This window comes from Lampris incognitus, chromosome 4 (genome assembly GCF_029633865.1).
Source record: "Lampris incognitus isolate fLamInc1 chromosome 4, fLamInc1.hap2, whole genome shotgun sequence".
NCBI classification, from domain to species: Eukaryota; Metazoa; Chordata; class Actinopteri; order Lampriformes; family Lampridae; genus Lampris; species Lampris incognitus.
This window is the reverse complement of record NC_079214.1, coordinates 17,067,419-17,075,687: the sequence shown is the minus strand read 5'-3', so window position 1 is coordinate 17,075,687 and position 8,269 is coordinate 17,067,419.

The window sequence follows — 8,269 nt, the reverse complement described above, 5'->3', positions numbered from 1 at the left end:
TTCCAAAGCATACCATAGTTGTTTTTTTCCCTTTCTTCTTTTTTTTTTTAAGATTTAATGGTATGAAAATCGACTTGCAGGGTATTCAGATTTTCTCAAGGTAGGTCACATTGCATTGAACATTTAGTCACCTTTGTTTTTTGTTTTTTTTGTAAAACCAATATTATAGTTGCAGTATAATCCGGTAGAAATCATAGATTGATTTGGGAAAGTAATCCCTGGGGGGGGGGGTTGTTTTACAAGTGAAATTGAAACGTCCAGGACTTCATTGCAACGTGAATGTTAGCCGGAGAAGCAGAACATTTTAAAGTGGGTTGTGCTGCCTTTAAGGTTAAGTTAGTGTAACCGGTTATTTTATTGCCCGGTGCGGGATTCGATACGAGGTATACTGCACCACAAGGCGACATCACTAACCGCTCGGCTAAAGGGTCAGATCCGTTAGCTAGGGGCTAACGTGTCTTATTAGTAGTTTACATTAGTAATTCAAACAAATTAGGTAAATTAATTAGTTAAATAACCGGTTGATTTGGCGGACGTCGTGGGCGGACTATTTTGCCGCCTATGGCGCAGGGGCTTGTGGGAATGTGTTGCTATGCTCCGTATCTTCCGCTAGCTTAGCCATTTTTCAGTCGACTCACGGACAGGTAAGATGGACAGTGACGAATACATGTCGTTGCTTAATGTATTTACGATATACTTCTGCCTTGGAGACTCTGTGCGTAACGTATGTAAATGATTATCAAACACATTTTCTTAAGGAATGTCATGCTAGAAACTTTGTTTTATCGTTTTGGTAAACATGCGCTCTGCTAGCTAGCATGCGCTCTGCTAGCTAGCAGTTATAGCAGTAGTTAGCTCTGTTCACTAATGTTTGTTTGATTTGTAGTTGTGGTAGTTGCTGTGTTTCTATACAGTACATTGCTGCTTTATATTTTGGTAGAAATTGTGTATTTATGTAGTTATGTGTAGAATACTTACCGTCAATATGGCTATGTTGATGTTTGTATACCGATTTATTACTTATGTAATGTTTCAGTTTTACAAAACAAACAAAAAACAAAAGAATCAAGACTTCAGTAAAATACAAGAAAAGTCAAGCCTTGTGTGTTTATTGGAGGACTTTTGGATGTTAACTGGCTGTCTAGCTTTGCACAAGAGTACGCGCTGCGAAGGCGGTGCAGTAAAAAGACAAGAGCACGGCGGGCTCAAGCATTCGAAACCAATAATAATAATAAATCAATCTTACCCAGCAAGCACAAGTCTACGCTCAGGAAGAAATTATATACAGGGCCGCCGCTCCCATAACGCGCATCACGCACTGTGCGTAGGGCACCAACTGCCCGAGGGGGCACCAGAATTATTTATTGATACTTTTCATAATGATTAATTATTTAAATTTAAGATGAAGCACAATTATAATTGGTATCATAAGACCATTATAGGTTACACAAAGATGTACATATTTCCTCGAAATAATAAAATTAATTATGGTGCCCCCTCTTCCTCCTCCTATGGTCTGTGCGATTGCGCCTAACAAACTCAAGCCTGGCGCTAACTTAAACGTTAGCTACACACTATGGCTTCAAAAAGGCAACAGGAGTCGGGAGCAGAGCGGGATGACGCTCGTGCATCACATTTGCAGGTATGTTTTAGAAATGTTAATTCTTAAAATACTGTACAGTGCTTAAATGTTAGCCTTGGAATTCATAACGTTCATAGCCTAATGGTGGAAACATCATGAGGCAACCAGCTTGCTAAAGTTAGCAAGCTAAAGATCTTATAACGTTAGCTGCAAGCAAATATCCCATAATCTTTAACGTTACCAGCATTGTTGAGGAGGCAAATATTTAAGGGAAGCTAGTAGTTACGTTACTGGGTGCAGATTTTCGGCAATACGATTTATTCTGAAATACATGATGTTGCTGATATTGATGGATCTGAGATGGTGCAGGAAATCATGAACCTTCCACAACTCTCACAAGAGACAACTGCCCTGGAGTTGCTCACATTTCTTCATGACAACCAACTTCAAGAGGTCTATCCAAATCTCTGGATTGCTCTACGCATTGCATTAACCCTCCCAGTTACAGTTGCCTCTGCTGAGCGAAGTTTTTCAAAACTTAAGCTCATTAAAACATACCTGCATTCATCAATGGGACAGGAACGTCGAAGCGGTCTTGCTGTCATAAGCATCAATGCAGAACTCACTCAGAAGCTGTCATATGACTTAATTAACGATTTTGCAGCCAGGAAATGCAGACACGTGCACCTGTAGAGCTTCCTGCAACTGCTGAAAATGCCTGTTCTGTAGTGCAATATATAGGCCTACTGTCTTTTGCAGTGTTTTTTGAAGCTTTGTAACTTCTGTTTTATGTGACTAATTGTGTAGTTCTGTTTTCTTATTTGTATTTATATTCATTTAATTTTATCAACAGTAGCAACATTGATAATTAAAGTATAGTTATTTGGTTTATGTTAATGAAGAAGGTAGCACTTGTGTGTGAGTGTGTATGTTTGTGTTGTTGTCTTAACTGTTCTATAGTGCAATATATACTGACTTTACAAAGTTTTTGAAGAGCTTCCTGCAACTGCTGGAAATGCTTGTTCTGTAGTGCAATACATACTATCTTTTGCAGTGTTTGTGAAGTTGTATAACTTTTCTTCTGCTTTGTGTGAATACTTGAACAGATCAGTCCTTCTTATTTGTATTTATTTATATTTATTTAGTTTTAACCACAGTTTTAACATTGATAATTACATATCAAATGGCTAGCAGCGGCCCTGAAGGAAGACACCACTATGCAGCAAAATGAAGCTAGTGGAGAACAAGCAGAGCTTGTAGATCAAGCAACCAAGAAGCAGGAGCCTCTCGAGCATTTGACGCTGTCACAGTCATCTAGAGCATCCACCATACTCTCTCAGCGGTCATCATCAACAGCCTCTTCAGCCACAAAAGCCTATGCTAAAGCAAAAGCTGCCCTAGCTCAACTAGCGTACGCCGAAAGAGAAGCTGACATGATGAAGCAGAGCGCAGCCCTGGAAGCAAGCATGCTAAAGCAAAAGGCTAACTATGATGCTAGTCTCCATCTTCTCCAGTGCCAAAGAGCTGCTGCTGCAGCTGAAGCTGAAGCTACAGTCTATGAGGAAGCCGAGGTGGAAAGCAGAGAGCTTGGTCGAGAACTCTGAAGACAAGCCCTTCAGTACAGTTCAACGCACTAGTGAGTACATCCAACAACAGTCTGAGTTATTCTTTCCTGAACTGCCTCCGAAACATGGAGAAGTGAAGTCATATGAGATAAAAATGAATAAAGTGGAAATACCTGATGCTAAAACAACTCGTCATGGTATCCAAAGCAACACACAACTGGTTTACCAGGACATGAAAAAAGCCAACGATGAATATGTCAGAGCAATAATTACCCTCATAGCGCTCCAAAGCTCACAGCCAGTCCTTTTTTTTTTAATGAATTTATTTCTGATTTTTCCCTTTTTCTCCCAATGTAGGGGCCAATTGATCCCTATTTTAGTTCAAACACCCACCCTCGTGCTGCATGTGTTCGCCAACTGCATCTCTTTGGCCGGCAGCCTCGAAGCAGATTTTTTTTTTTTTAGCCTCGAAGCAGATGCCGCACCACTTTTGTGATAAGGTGAATCCAGGCCAAACCACTGCTTTTTCCGACACACACAGAGACGCATTCATGTGACAAACACAAGCTGACTCCACCCCCCTCCCGAAGGCAGCGTTGCCAATTATTGCTGCTTCGTTGAGTCCGGCCATAGTTTGATCTGACGAGACCGGGGCATGAACCCCAGTCCCTAGTGGGCAACTGCATCGACACAAAGCTGATGCTTAGACCACTACACCATCGCGGACCCACTCATAGCCAATCCTGAAAAAGAATACTTACTTGAACCTGACGGTGCACAAGACTTTGCAAGATATCTCATTTGGAGAGAAATGGTGAGCACTGGTCTTCTGAAATTTGATGACAAACCTGTAAATTATTGGTCATGAAAAGCGCCTTTTTAAGTACTACTAAGGACTTGGGAGCACCTTGGGAGCAAAGTGAAAGCTCACCTTCTTCTGTCACCTCCAGGTAAAATATATTTAGTAAATGTATTAAGTACACGGAGGTTTGTGGAAATGCAGACAGTTCATGGTCATGTTCCAAGATCTGCTTGGTGAAGGCATACCCTGCAGGGAAAAAGGAGAAGACCATTAAGATGTGTGTGGTGCTAGATGAACAAAGTAATAAGTCCCTTGCCAAGACAGAGTTCTTCAACCTCTTTGAAGTTAAAGCCAGCTCCATCCCATACACCTTGAAAACCTGTTACGGGAAATTGGACACTTCAGGTAGGAGAGCTGTTAACTTCCTCATTGAGTCCATGGATGGGAAATTACAGCTCCCTTTACCTCCCTTAATAGAGTGTGACATGGTTCCAGATGATAGGATAGAAATTCCCTCCCCAGAGATTGCACATCATCACCCCCATCTACAGCCAGTCGCTAACAAATTTCAACCTGTAGACCAAGATGCTCCTGTCCACCTGCTCTTAGGGAGAGACATCTTAGGGTGCACAAGGCACGGGAGCAAATCAACGGCCCCCACAATGCACCTTATGCGCAGCGGCTAGACCTAGGCTGGGTCATTGTGGAAGAAGTGTGCTTGGGGGAAAAGCTCACAAACCATCAGAGGTCAATGTCCACAAAACAAATGTACTGCACAATGGTCGTGCATCCTTTCTCAGACCATGTCCCAACAGTATCCACGGGAAGGAAGACCATGGGGGCATGACATGGCATCACTGTCCAACTTTCCCTGCATGTGAGGAGAATACAAGTCTCACCATCAGTGCAGAAAACTTGGGGTGTTCGGTGTTTGACAGGTAGAAGGATGACAACAAACCAGTGCTATCCATAGACGACAAAGCTTTCCTGGCCATCATGGATGCAGAGGTTTGCCAAGATAAAGGAAACAGTTGGGTGGCACCTCTATCCTGCTCTCCTAGAAGACACCTGCCAAGCAACAGGGAGCAAGCCTTGAAACGTCTCCACTCACTAGGGAGAACTCTGGAGAAAAAGCCAAAAATGAAAGATCACTTTATCAAGTTCATGCAGAAGATGCTAGACAATGATCAAGTTGAGCTGGCTCCACCTTGAGACAAAAGTAAAGAACACTGGTACCTGCCAACATTTGGCATGTACCACCCGCAAAAGCCAGACCAGATACGGGTTGTGTTTGATTCAAGCGCTGAATGTGATGGAACATCTCTCAGTGATGTGCTCCTCAATGGACCAGACTTGAACAATACCCTGTTGGGAGTTCTTTTGCGGTTCCGAAAAGAAACCATAGCCCAAAAAGAAAGCATAGTCTGGTTGCATGTACAGCATGCAACCAGGTCTACACTAGCATCCCAGTTTCAACACAGCAACTGGTTCTCAGGTCCAGCCTTCCTGTATCGTGACAAAGCAGTAGAGACACCTGAATCCAATCTCTTCACCCTCATTGAACCTGAAGCTGATGACGAGATTTGTCTTGAGGTTACTACTCTGGCAACCAAGGCATTAGAGTCCCAGTTGGGCTCTCAACACTTTGAGTGATGCTCAAGCTGGAGAACACTCTATTGAACCATAGCCAAACTCATTCATGTTGCAGCATCCTTCAAAGGAAAGACAGACAATGCAGAAATGAAGGGATGGAAATGTTTCAAAGAAACATCCAGCATAAGTGAGCTGTCGCAAGCCAAAGCAGTGATCATTTGCTATGTCCAGCACAAAGCCTTCAAGGAGCAATTTCAATGTCTTGAAGACAGACAGACATGCCCCAAGCAGAACACACTCAAAAAGCTCAATCCGGTCATAGATAAAGATGGTTTGCTTCGTGTTGGAGGTCATCTTTGTTCTGCTGACCAGTCGGAAGAAGAGAAGCACCCACTGATCATTCCACACAACTATCACATTGCCACCCTACTTGCGAGACACTTTCATGAACAAGTGGTTCACCAAGGGCGTCACATTACGGAAGGAGCTATCCGAGCAGCTGGACACTGGATAATTGGGAGTAAGCATCTGGTGTATTCTGTCACCCACAAGTCGCACCTGCCACAAAATGCGAGGGAGTTTGGAGGATCATAAGATGGCAGATTTGCCCGCCGACAGACTCACTGCTGAACCTCTGTTCACCGCTGTTGGCCTTGATGTCTTTGGACCATGGTCTATCATGACACATCGCACAAGAGGAAAAGGTGCGGAGAGCAAACACTGGGCTGTGCTTTTTACATGCGTGTCTACCAGAGCAGTGCATATTGAACTGATTGAAATCATGTCAACAGACAGCTTTATCAATGATCTAAGGTTTTTCTCAATTCGTGGTCCAGCAAAACTTCTGCGGTCTGACAGAGGAACCAACTTTGTGGGAGTTTGTAAGCAGTTGGATATAAACACAGATGAAACAACAGTCAGGACGTATCTCTAGGAAAAAGGCTGCTCCTGGTGGGTGTTTAATCTCCTTCATGCTTCCCACATGGGTGGCTCCTGGGAGAGGCTCATCGGAGTTGCCAGGTGCATTCTGGACGCAGTGCTGCTCCAGAGAGGACCAACTTGTCTCGCACATGAAATCCTGAGCACTTTCATGGTGGAGGTGATGGAGATCTTGAATGCAAGACCCCTTGTGTCCATATCCACTGACCCAGATATGCCTGCAGTACTCATCCCAGCGATGCTTCTTACTCAGAAGATGAGTGCTGTTTTAGCCCCTTCTGGATACTTTAGCACGGGCAGTTGTACAGAAAGCAGTGGAAGCAAGTCCAGTGTCTTGATGACACTTTTTGGAAGAGATGGAAAGGAGAGTATTTGTCGACTCTACAGAGCCGCAGGAAATGGACAAAAGACAAGCCGAATGTCAAAGAAGGAGATGTTGTCTTTATGAAAGACAGCCAGGCTCACAGAAATGAATGGCCAATGGGACTGGTCGTTAAGGCTTTGCCAAGCAGTGACAAGAGGGTCTGCAAGGTAGAGGTGTGGGTTGTGAAGACGGGACAGCCAAGGTGTTTCTAAGGCCGGTCTCAGTGATTGTAGTCCTTTTTTCAGAGACTTAGTGAAAAGACTCTTAAGAATGTAGTTGCCAGTCAATATTCCCCTTCAATTTTGGTTGTATCTGTAGTGATATAATGTATCAGGTGTATAATACTTACTGTCAATATGGCTATGTTGTTTGTATACCGAATTATTTTCTTATTTCTGTAATGTTTCAGTTTTACAAAACAAATGTAAAACAAAAAACAAGAGGAAACAAGACTTCAGTAAAATACAAGAAAAGTCAAGCCTTGTGTGTTTATTGGAGGACTTTTGGATGTTAACTGGCTGTCTAGCTTTGCACAATAGTACGCGCTGCGAGGACAGTACATGGGTTTATTGCCTGAATGTTTAATTGCAAAGAAATAGGGAAATTGGTTAATAGCTCATCAATCTAAAAAAAATAACTATAATTTGCTTTGTAACGTGGTTGGGATCCATGCAAACTATTCTGCGTTTGTAGTAAATGGGCTGAAACTTGCAACATTGGTAAGGTGCTGTAAGAAAAATAAGGTCAGTTTATGTGGACTGTTGCTGCATTCCTGTGACCAGGGATTAGCTCCACTCAATATAACCAACACAACACAACCTGCTATAAGTCACTGTTGCAGGGTCCCATTGACTATGGACCATATTACCCAGTATGGATCACAGCGCAGCTTTTTGACATATATTGGTATGTGAACCTGAGCCTTTGTTTAAGAAAGAGTACATTTTTTCAGTTTTTGTGAGTAGAGGAGGGAGAGAGAGGGAGAAAGTAAAGAGAAAAATGGACACTAGGGCCATAGTACTGAAAATGTGGGAGAGGAGGTGAGACGGAACCTTCCCCCCTTCTCTCACTCCTCAAAGGAGATGGAGAAAAAAGGAGGAGGAAGTGAAGGACAGAGAGGAAGGGGGGAGGGAGGTTGGCTAGTTGGTTAATCATTGAGTCAAAGCAGGGGTTGGTCACTGCATAACTATCTAGCTGGTCCGTCAGACTTCAAGTGGGGACGCTGGGAATGAGACAGAAAGGGAACAAGGATAGACGAACTGGAATCTGCAAAATACTTGGAAAGGTCAAAACCAAAACTTGCAGATTGATTAACTAGCTTTTTTTTTTGTTGTTTATGCGATCTCTCTGTCAAGAGTGCATGCTTAAAACACAGAAACGGATGCATCAACGCTGTTTCACATGTCTTTACAGAGCACTGACTT